The sequence below is a fragment of the Schistocerca cancellata genome, chromosome 1 (assembly GCF_023864275.1).
Source record: "Schistocerca cancellata isolate TAMUIC-IGC-003103 chromosome 1, iqSchCanc2.1, whole genome shotgun sequence".
NCBI lineage: Eukaryota > Metazoa > Arthropoda > Insecta > Orthoptera > Acrididae > Schistocerca > Schistocerca cancellata.
This window is the reverse complement of record NC_064626.1, coordinates 815,672,721-815,685,227: the sequence shown is the minus strand read 5'-3', so window position 1 is coordinate 815,685,227 and position 12,507 is coordinate 815,672,721.

The window sequence follows — 12,507 nt, the reverse complement described above, 5'->3', positions numbered from 1 at the left end:
ACCGCTATCGTCAAAGCATCTCTAAATATATTATCAACCCGGAATATCTCCTTCAGCCATATCAACTTCTAGAGGGATGACCAGTTAAACGGGACGTGAGATTGTGGATAGTTCTGAAGTTTACAGTTCGTACCTTCCCATCTCTTTCATCGCGTAGATTTTCCATCCGTGTCTTCCTCCACATGTGACGTCTAAGAACATCTTCCTATCTAAGAACCGCCGATGTCACCAAGCTGGAATTTTCCTGAACCTGTTCTTGATTAGCTTCATGGAAGCTTTTGAGCAGTGTTAGGTACTGTTTCTTCCATCTGATCCAGAAGTGTTCCACCGCCTTCTGCAGCGTTGAATCTCTTTGGTCAAACCCATTTCAACTGCTGCTTGTGTTCCTGTGAGCAATATTGCGAGTAGAATGTCTGTAATGGAATATGCAATCGTCAGTGACACAGATTCCACTCCCCCTTGTGTACTTGGTCTTGAATTTAGTGCTACTTCTGTGCTGACCAGGATTATAATAAAAACTTCTTCGTTCAACAGTGACCGCCCTAAAATCTTCCCCACGCAACGTTTGACAGATCCCACCATCCACCCCAACAAAGCGCATGTGGGGCGATGAATTTCCAAGTGCTAGCTTGTTGAGCGAGGTACTCGTACGTCTTGCTTTCCGTGAGAGCCTACCAGAGCTCCTTCAGCTCTGTGTGCTTAGAACGGAAGGTACCAGCGTTGCCAGTGTTGGGCACTCCTTGTCTTCGCAGAAAGCTTTGTAGGGCTTGAGAAAATGTCGATTGACATATCTGAAAATAGTTCCAGGTGCAGGACTCGTGTTTTGTGCACTTGAATAGAATAATTTATCCCTTCTTCGTAACGTGTCCTTGCTTGTCGTATGGCGAGCCAGCAAAGTTGATGCCTGAGACTTCAAATCGTTTGAATGGTGAGAATCGTTCAGCGGTTATCGGAGTCTCTATTTGCTGTGCAAAGTGAGCCTTTGCGATCTTGCAAGGCATGCAGCGGCATACAACATGTTTAATTGCATGTCGAGCTCTAAAAGTCCAGAATTCTGTTGTCAGTTCACATAACACTATGTTTACTCCACGGTGCAGCAAGTGAATGTAGGTCTGCTGTATCAGTAAGCGGGTGAAATGATGCTGTACATCGAGAAAAACTTCATGGTGCTAGTATCTGGGTAATTCTGCGAACTGCAAGCGTCCACCGAGATAAACAAGACCACTATCCAAAAACGGATTGAAAGGAACTACCTTAGAATTTTGTGGCAGAAGCAAGTTGTGCAGAGCATGAAGTTCGACCACGATCAGTCTCAATCTACAATGTATGTGCTTCGCGCAAGTCTGATGCTGTCAGTACTCCAGATTGCCTGTTTTCTTTTGTTAACTACCGTTTAAAATGAACTGTTCGTCAAGTCATTCACAACAGTTTGTAATAGTTGCTATACCGTGTTGCTGTTTGAATAGCTAGTGCTGTATTGCCATGAAGACTTGGTCTATTAATTTCGTCTTTTGGACATGGAATGGTCTTCTGTCTATATAGGTCGTGGCCACTGTGTTCGGTTCTTTGGTAACGAAGCAGCCCCATGGAACAATATAGTAGCATACCGAAGTCAATGAGTGAAATATAGGATCAGTTACACCATATGAAAACCCGACAGCAGCTATATAACGGCAAGGCCACGGCGGCACGGTCATCATTTACCACTTGACAATGGCCGATGAGAGCTCGGCCGAAGTCTCGTGGGATTTTTAACCACCTCATGCGGTTGGAAGCCCGAGAACATTTTATTAAAAATGTTATATTCACTATACCTACTGGACTGACGATAACGAGACGAAGAGGACTCAATGAAAATCACCTCTTGCAGTTTTCTGTGTAGGTTTTAGCGAAACACGAAAAGTTTCCCTTCTAATGTGTACCAGATCGAATTTTACAGCGTTATGTCCACCTCTGTTGTCTTTGACACTTCCTGGAGACCATATTTGTAAATGCTCGATATCCCCTCATGTGCACAGCACATAACCTTGCTGTTGACAAGGCTTTAAAGTCCAACGTTTCTTTCCTTTGTCGATTACTACTTGTGCCAGCGGAACGTGGCAGAGTAAGATTAGGGATGTGACACCTGTCACCACGTACAGGGTGTGTAAAAACACCTGTCAGAAACATTAGAGATCGAGCCGTGGAAAAAATTGCTGTTTTGAAGGGCGCGCCGCAGTGCGTTGTGTGAAGCAGTCGCCCTCAGTTTCTAGCGGTGGCGCCGCTGTGGCAATCGCAGCTTTGGTGTCTCCCTCTGGTGGGAAAGGGGAAAGCTTGACTGTTCACTTGCATTTAAGGGGCGCTATGAGCTCGCTAAGCGGCGAGTCTGGTCAGTTGGTCAGCGGGTCAGTGTGAGGCAGTCAGTGTCTGTCTGTCGTCCGGTATACACGCCTGGAAATGGAAAAAAGAACACATTGACCCCGGTGTGTCAGACCGACCATACTTGCTCCGGACACTGCGAGAGGGCTGTACAAACAATGATCACACGCACGGCACAGCGGACACACCAGGAACCGCGGTGTTGGCCGTCGAATGGCGCTAGCTGCGCAGCATTTGTGCACCGCCGCCGTCAGTGTCAGCCAGTTTCCATGGCATACGGAGCTCCATCGCAGTCTTTAACACTGGTAGCATGCCGCGACAGCGTGGACGTGAACCGTATGTGCAGTTGACGGACTTTGAGCGAGGGCGTATAGTGGGCATGCGGGAGGCCGGGTGGACGTACCGCCGAATTGCTCAACACGTGGGGCGTGAGGTCTCCACAGTACATCGATGTTGTCGCCAGTGGTCGGCGGAAGGTGCACGTGCCCGTCGACCTGGGACCGGACCGCAACGACGCACGGATGCACGCCAAGACCGTAGGATCCTACGCAGTGTCGTAGGGGACCGCACCGCCACTTCCCAGCAAATTAGGGACACTGTTGCTCCTGGGGTATCGCCGAGGACCATTCGCAACCGTCTCCATGAAGCTGGGCTACGGTCCCGCACACCGTTAGGCCGTCTTCCTCTCACGCTCCAACATCGTGCAGCCCGCCTCCAGTGGTGTCGCGACAGGCGTGAATGGAGGGACGAATGGAGACGTGTCGTCTTCAGCGATGAGAGTCGCTTCTGCCTTGGTGCCAATGATGGTCGTATGCGTGTTTGGCGCCGTGCAGGTGAGAGCCACAATCAGGACTGCATACGACCGAGGCACACAGGGCCAACACCCGGCATCATGGTGTGGGGAGCGATCTCCTACACTGGCCGTACACCACTGGTGATCGTCGAGGGGACACTGAATAGTGCACGGTACATCCAAACCGTCATCGAACCCATCGTTCTACCATTCCTAGACCGGCAAGGGAACTTGCTGTTCCAACAGGACAATGCACGTCCGCATGTATCCCGTGCCACCCAACGTGCTCTAGAAGGTGTAAGTCAACTACCCTGGCCAGCAAGATCTCCGGATCTGTCCCCCATTGAGCATGTTTGGGACTGGATGAAGCGTCGTCTCACGCGGTCTGCACGTCCAGCACGAACGCTGGTCCAACTGAGGCGCCAGGTGGAAATGGCATGGCAAGCCGTTCCACAGGACTACATCCAGCATCTCTACGATCGTCTCCATGGGAGAATAGCAGCCTGCATTGCTGCGAAAGGGCCTGTGGTTCTGTCAGTGTGATCATGTGATGTATCTGACCCCAGGAATGTGTCAATAAAGTTTCCCCTTCCTGGGACAATGAATTCACGGTGTTCTTATTTCAATTTCCAGGAGTGTATGTTAGGCCGCCAGTCTGCTCGAGTTTGCTCAGGCAATGGGCATTGGCGGTTGGATCGATCGGTTGGTCGGTGGCGCACTGGGACACAAGATGAATGGTCCGCCTTGAGCGTCGGCGCATGTGAGGTTGCCACGTGAGTCCAGTGGGTCGCGCCGTATAGCGAGGGGTAGTGGCTTCGCGGCCGACACGAGAGCAACAGGAGTCAACACACGACATCGGTCTGGCCGGCGCGAGCTGCGACGCCGTGAGACGGGAGATCGGCGCGCCTTCCTGCGTCCGTTGAAGCGGCTGTCAGCGGACAGTTCGGGAGAGCCTTTTAGGGGTGCTGCGCCTGGTTTTCGTCAGGCATCGCCGTTTATTAGAAGTTAAGTCATTCGTGATATGTTGTTTCATTTACTTGTTAAATTCTACTTGTCTTGGTCAGTCTCTCGTGCCCAGCTTGTTCCTTTGTCTCCGTCCGCATTTATTAGGCATTTAGTGTCTATCTGACTGTCTGTCGGTCTGCCGTACGTTAATAGCTGCCTCTGTCATGTTTGTCGGATTCGGTGTTAACGAATTTATTGGTTAAGGTATAAAGGCTGTATTCCTGAAATATGTTTATGTCTTGGCTATCATCTTGAGAGGCGGTATATGTGTAATGTAGAGTGTATATTTTATGTAAGATTGCATTTCATGGGTTTTTATTTAAATGGTCATTTTAGTAAAGAAGGTTGCCACCCTTCCACCGTAAGAGTTTTCTTTTAAAAACAAGTTGAACTTTCGGTGGCAAGTAATTTTTTTAATGTGAGTGTTTTGTACCATTTGCATCCCCCCTACGGGGTGCATAGTTTATGTGTTTGTGTGAGTTGTTGAAAATTTTAGTGTTAAGTAATGTGGTGTGGTGCAGATTTTTACCAGTGTAGTCTTTCAGAGGTTGTTGTGAAAAATGTTATTTCTGCCTCTGGATAAATTGTAACTTGATATTTAGAGGCCGCTTTCTGATTATAATTTTTAAACGTGTTTTTTTTGAAGAAAGGTTTTTTAGGAATAAAATTTCCATTTGTTGAAAGAAATTTGTTTTCATCAGTTTCCCACTGGCAGCTTCTTCCACGCTCACATTGTGTGATTAAATGTGTTAATGTTCTTGATGAATCGCTAGTAAATAAAGTAAATTCTTTAAGAAAAGATTTTGAAAGTAAATCCACGGTTCAGAGATGTATTATGGATGTAAAGACCTTACGTTTGTTCATATGAATAAGGTTCCGAATTCTTTAATTTACCTCAGCCGTGCATTTTTCCTCACTTTTGTGCTTACAGTATGTAATACACTTGTCTTTTTTTTTTTACTGTCATTTGTTAGGTTTTAGAGTCACTTTCGTCACAACACTTCGTAACGATGTATACTGATCAGCCAGAACATAATGATCACCTATCTAATAGCTGGTATGTCCACCTTTGGCACGGATAACAGTGGCGACGCATCGTTGCATGGAAGCAATGAGGCCTTGGTAGGTCGTTGGAGGGAGCTGGCACCACATCTCTACGCACAAGTCACATAATTCTCGTAAGTTCCGCCGAGAGGAGCGATGAGCTCTGACGGCACTTTCAATCAAATCCAAGATGTGCTCGGCTGGCTTCAGATCTGGTAAGTTGGGGATGTAACGCCGGAAATGCATATCCTTCTATTTCCATCTATTGTACTATAGATTTTTCCTTATTCTGTCACCTAAAGATATGACATTTCTGTCTCTTTATATATTGTAATTGTTTTACTGTTTTTATATATATATTTATGCATTTATGTTGGTTTGTTTTGTGAATATTATTTGTATTTATACTCTGGGTCTGGCCTAGGGAAAACTATGCTATCCAACGAATACATCGATAGGTCGTGTGGAGAACCAAAATGTTTAGGATCTTTGGTAGTGTTAACTCTGTCGCGTGGAGCGCGGAGAGCAGAGAGAGTCTGGCTGGGGTGGTGCTGTGGAGCAGGTGTGTTTTGTGAAGCTCCCGCGAGTTGCCGCGCTTTCGGGGTTTGGCAGCATGTAATTCCGTTCGACTTGCGATGATAGTTTCTGACATGGTGTCGCGGACGGGAAGCATTAGCTGGCGCTCATCAAGAGCCCGTTTCGTCTGGTGACCGTGTCGAGAAGAAGGCACGCCAACATCCAGCTTCAGCAACAGCGACAGCCGACAATGAGTGACTGTCGCCACCTCCTCGATCGACGGCTTCAAACTTTCAATCAACCAACAAGGAAGACTGGAAGCACGTAAAGTTTTAGAACTGTATTGCAGACCTCAGCTTTTCAAACTTTTAAAATTGTTCCATCACAAAATTACAGCAACTTAGCATGAACGTTTATTGCTCATTGTCCCAATTGCATTACCAAGCAGGGTCCCTTCCTTTTCCGGAATGAACCCGAGTGTCGTTGAAATTCAAACGCCAGCATCATTTTATTTCACTGCTTTAATTTCAAAGTTCAGTTAAGGTATTCATAGCTGGCTACAATATTTAGGTTACACAAGCACAAATTAAGAGGGCGAGTTTTGTTACCGTATTTTAGCTTAGCTTGGTACATACTAAATTTTACTACTGTTAATTGTTCAGAATCATTTAATTCAAGTTCAAAGTTAAATCTCTTGTTTCTAAATTGCGTAGATTCAAGGAGCTTTTGAAATGATTGTTGAGGTAGTCCAAGACTAACCGTATTTTACTGAATTTCGATGTGCTTCAGAAATAAAGCCCACTATTAACTTCAGTCACTAAATTAACTTTCGATTTTCCGGTTTTATTAATTCTTTTGCTAAATTAAGTCAGAGTGTAGCGAAATTTATTACTTCTGACAAACTTTCAATTTTCACACTACACGTGTCAACCTTCAGTTGCCACGCTTCTAGTGCTAATTATATGTGTAATAACCTTTCTTTTTCAGTTACTATAGTAATTGTCCTTAGGACTGGCGACCGTAATTTCCCTCAAATCTCAAATATCTAATTACTGATAGTTAATGGTTAATGTAACGGCCGCACATTTACTTTCTTTATTAACTTTACCCATTTTCAAAATTAATTTCCACCAGTTTCATTAGCATTTTTCCTTTCATTTAGATGTAACCCTTTCCTCCCTCTTTACCGACAAATTAACTTCGGTGACGATTGCTTTTCCCAAATTTCCATTAGGTACACGCGGTTTAATTTTTCACTGTCATTAAGGTCGATAAGTGAGGGGGAGGTTACAGGGGGTCAGCACAACAACTGAAACTCGCCACTGTGTTCGTCGAACCACTCCATCAAACACCTGGTCTTGTGACATGACGCATTATCTTACTGAAAAATGTGATTGCCATCGGGATACATGATCGTCATGAAGGGGTGCGCGTGGTCTGCAACCAGTGGACGATACTCCTAGGTCGTCATGGGCTTTGGATGAGTTCCACTGGACGCATGGATGCCCACGTGAGTGTTGCCCAGAGCGTAATAGAGCCGCCACCAGTTTATCTCCGTTCCACAGTAGAGATGTCTAGAGCTGTTCCCCTGAAAGGCGACAGGTCCGCGCAGTCCCATCGCCGTAATGAAGACGGTATCGGGATTCATCAGACTATGCAACTATGCACTGCTAACACGCCCAGTGTCGATGGTCACATGATCAATTCAGTCGATGTCGAGGTGTTAATATGGGAACATGCAAGGGTCGTCGGCTGCTGAGGCCCACCGTTAGGAGTGTTCAGACACTGATGTTAGTTCCGCCACAGTTAGCCACCTGTCTTGTTTTACTAGTCTGCCCTGCCTGCTTAGTCCGACATTTTTAATGGAAGGTTTCCGCCTAACCCCACGATGCCTGGACGTGATTTCACCAATCGCCACATGCTGAAGGCACTCATGACAGCACTCCTCGAACACTCGACAAGTCGAGCAGTTTTCGAAATGCTAGTGTCGAGCGTCGGTGCCATCACAATCCGCCGCGAGCCTTCCCCATTCTACTCGCAGACAGCACGCTCACTTCATACATGCACCATGCGTATTTCTGACTCGCAGTCATTCCTCGCCAGGTGACGCTGCTATGGCTTGGGCGGGTTTATATCGATAGTATGTCGGTTGTGATAATATTCTGGCTGATCAGTGTATGTGTTCGAACTGACGGATATGCACTGCATGAACGGCCTATCAGATATTTTTTGAAATATTCCGTATGAAAATGTTCTGCACCCATATCGCCGTCAGTGTACGTAAGGATTAAATGATGTAGACTGTCAGCCAAGAGTAACTTTCTATCGGAGCACGCTAGGTCAGTATGTTGGGTTTCTGCAGTTTTTTAGTGTAATTTAGTCACTAATGTGGGTAGCCATTGACATGATGGGATGTTCAGTTGTCATGACAAACACGTCTGGGCTAAAAAAAAAAAAAAAGACAACTCATGACCTGCGGCAAGTTAGACGTCAAGGTTCAGCCTCGACGTCTGGTGTGGGGTCATTCGAAGAATGTGGCTTATGCACGTTGGTGCTAAATCACATTTTACACATAGAGTTTGCCTGTATCTGCATAAACAGCTTTGGAATAGAATGTATGGTCGAGATAAATCCGTTACATATCCTGCCAGATGTTCAGATTTGAATTCAATGGACCTTTTCTTTCCTTTGAGGACATTTAAAGTCCCTGGTGTATTCAGCCTCTGTACCCAACGACGTTGCCGTGACGGTGCGTATCCAAAACTGATTTAACAAAACAGGAGTTTTCCACAATGTACGGCAAAATATAGAATGCAGACTCCGGGGATTCATCGAAGCAGGCGATCTCCCCGAGCAACTTTTGTAAACGTAAATAATTTTAGTAGATGTGTCATTTTTGTGTCATGAATAAACAAATCCAATCATACATGTAAATGTGTTTCTGCCGAGAGTAGTAAATCCTTTCATACTCCTCCATCGAAAGATTTATGGAGCCATGTTCAGATGAACTTTCCCTAATGTTTTGATGTCAAGAATAAATCCTTAAAGTTTCCGACACAAGTATTTATACACCCTATACACGTAGGGAGCTATGATTTGTGTATTTGTTTAAGGTTGTTTAGATGTTGTGGCGAGTACAAGAACGACCAAAACGTTATTTGCAGTTTCAATTTATGCTGTTTTACCATGTCTTAGCCGCCCCGGAAAAGTGAAGTCAACCACCCCTTGGGCCTTTATTGCTATGTGTGGGTGCGTCACATTTTACTGATTCCAGTAGCGTGACTTTAAAGGAAGAAATGGTGAATATTTGTAACATTTCATACAACTAAAACGACTTTTTGCTCTTTAGTAATTACTTTGCTTTGTACAGTGATACGAAGATTTTAATTCGTTGCGATGCTGCTGGATGTGTTGACGAGGCAGTATTACCTTTTTATCAATACGTTTTTGAGATAGTCAATGACATGAAGGGCGGAGACAGCCAGAGAAACAGTCAGGCGCAAATTTGGCGCCACTTGGACGTGGGATGCGTGTTAGGATTGCGAGGTGCCGGGGCTAGCAGTGTTTTTAACACTCAATTCTTCTAGAATTTACATATGTACATGATGCTCTAAGCCCCCCCCCCCCTATTCTAACTCCAACTTTTGCTGTTGCACAAGGATAAAAAAAATACGCGAACTGACTCTAATCAACCCTGCCAGTGGAGTAGAAGAGAGTTTGGCACCTGCAATAATTTAATGTGATAAATAAGTTAAATAAACGAAGGTTTCATTAACATAGTGAGGAATGATGGGGTTGCTCTACCTATTAACAGAATGAAAGTTCTGTCCAAAATAACAATATGATTTATTAAGACTAAACACAAAATAATAAACAACAACACATGAAACATTAACAATACATCAAATTGGCTCTAATTGGATACTTAAACAAACGCTGTGAATGTGAAGTTGTCCCTAAACTAGATTGTGAGGATTATGACGAAGTGATATGTGCAGCCAATTCCTAGCAACTCAATTCTTAGAGAAAACACATAGCCAACCCAACATTAATTGCTGCTACCCAAGACAGAACAAAGTTAGAAAAAAAAAAGACGAACAGGCGCGCTCTGCTGAGCTCTGATTGTCACCTAGGAAAATCCCTATCTGCCGGTGCTGCGGACATACATTACCAAACCGACTTCTTGACTCCCAGGACACGATCTGCCGTACCAGAGCCGTTGGCTGGTTGCTTCGACGTCCTCGACCGAAAGGCGAGAGCCGACTACCTACAAGAGCACCCGTACAAAAACCGAACACAGAACATTCCCGCCCCCACGACAGTGGCCGTGGTTACACGTTCCAATCAGCAACTCGAAAACCGGCGGAAAATTCCACTCCATTGCCGGAACGCTACCATTCCACCAATGGAGATTCTTGGCGCCAATTTCTGCGCCGATCTTGCTACGTCACGGAGCTATGCCCTGAGCAAGCCAATCACAGTTACTATTTTGCAGAAAGTGCGGGAATTTTCCCGCCACAGCTGCCTGGGTGCACAAGTCATTCCCACGCCTCGCTGGTAGCCCGCCAGAAAGTGTTTTCGCTAAGTTTCTGCGAAGTAACGGAACCTCTAGCCCAGCCGCTACTTCAAGCTCTGCGGGCGTGCCTCTTGACAATGTCGGTGTCTGCAAAGCATTCACTCGACTTCCTCACACCCGTCGGCTTAAAGCTTTCCAGATCAGCAGAGCCCGCCTGTCACCGGACCACCCGGGTGACAAGAGACGCTGCGTGGGAAGTCCGCGTGTGAAGGAATAGCAACTTTCCACCGCATGCAATTAGAGAGGAGAATCGTAAGATAGAAATATGAGAGGGGGCTCATGCCACCTCTCATAGCCCCTACGCCATTTTAGATTGTAATTGGTGAGCGGTTGGCTCACTTAGGAGCAAGGTAGTGAGTCAATCGCCCAAGAACAATCTCGCAAACTGGCTGCACATGCCGCACTCTATAAAGAAAATAACTGCAACTGAAAAATGCAGCTCTTAGAGGGAGGATTATTTATGATGTAGCCAACTTCACCTTCTTAATATGGAACAGTAACACTCACATCACACATCCATACCCAGGGAGCCACTTCCAAATACCGATTCACACAGACTTCACTCTCTAAATATGGCCTGGGCATGTGAGCCAAATATGGAGCAATTTATTCTTTACAATCAGAGTTGGAGTGCTCCGCAATTAAATGCCCAAGATGTTACAACAATTTTAATCATTAAACTAACCTGAACTCACTCACACATGATACTATTTAAGTTAACAATCTCTTTGTGTGCTTTCAGAATCTAATTACAACCTCCGATTCATTCTGTCTCCCTGCAGCAAGAATAACCTTTACAAAATGTTCCCTGAACTGGTGGTCCATTCACAATGACAGTGGTGGTATCTGCTTCAGTTTATGGGGACTTCAGGCACACTGTTTCCATACACTCAACAATAAATACAAGATAAAAAATGATGTGGAGAACAATACAGTAATTTGTAATAAGAATTACAGTGTAAAACAAACACATACAAGGTATCACATACATTACAAAAACAACACTAGACAAAGAAATTTAAAAAAAACAAGGTTCATGGGACATTAAGTTGTGCGTGCGCATTGCACACTGTTCACGACTGTGCTGAGAATGAGGCACTAAATCACATTGTTAGAAATGTTCGAAGCACTTCACAAATTCATTAGTTTCTCTGAGGGGGTTGGCATGTTGAGTCATATGCATTGATGCACGTGGTTCCATGTCTTGAGCATTGGAGGGGGGCTTTTGGGATGGGGCCACAGTACTGACATCACATAGGGCTAAACGTCGGGTGTTGTTGCTACGTTGTTGCAACAGCAATAGGGAGTGCTGGAGCGTCTGCAGTACGCTGTTGAGATTTTAGTCAGACCCACGGATATGATCACGGCAGTACGGTAGGAAGACACAGTGATAGGCTCTCCTCATGTCGATTAATTGTCTCTGAGGTCTACGTGTTGGGATACATCACTAGTCTAGGTCTCTTCTCTCGCTGGACAGTACTTCACGTTTCCCAATATTGCAGTTCGACGAGGGATGATGGCACGTGGAGTGACTCCACAAGTGTGTGAGGTCATCCATACAGGATCGAACTAGGAGCGACGATTGCTAAAACTGCTCTCTAATAGAGAGGAGAAGTTAGAAATGAGACCATACATTTGTTAGTGTGGCACGATACTGCTTTGTGTATGCAGATCGGCCAATGCTAGTGAGTTGTAAAAACCCAAACAGGTGAGTATATAGCGTCCCTTTCTGCCCTGAGGCACATGAGGCGCAGGTTCTGACACGATATGTGATCTTCTTCGTGTACTCAGACAACGTGGCCTGCCGCAGGGAATCCCTCCAAACGGCTGCCGCGACCGGAGAGCTAGCGGGCTGTCGCGCGTGGGTCGTGTGTCAGTGTCAACGGCCAGCCTCACTTTCGCTTGTGGCCCGGCGAGGATCCCGCCTAATCCCTCAGGTACACGGCCCGGTGACTGTCAGCTTGTAGGACCGGACGCCCTCGCGCCCCTCACGTCAGGTAGCGCGCCGACGCTCTCCTCCTGCAGGTAGCCGATGACCTCCGGCTGGCCTCTGGATTGCCACGATCCCCGTCATCTGCACAATTCTTACAAAAATCCTATGCCTAACTTTTCCCCATGACCTTCTATTTTATAATAAATTTACATAACGATACATTGATGGTCTGTCATTTCAGACACTGTAATTTTAATTTTATAGTTATTTATCTGTAGCTAT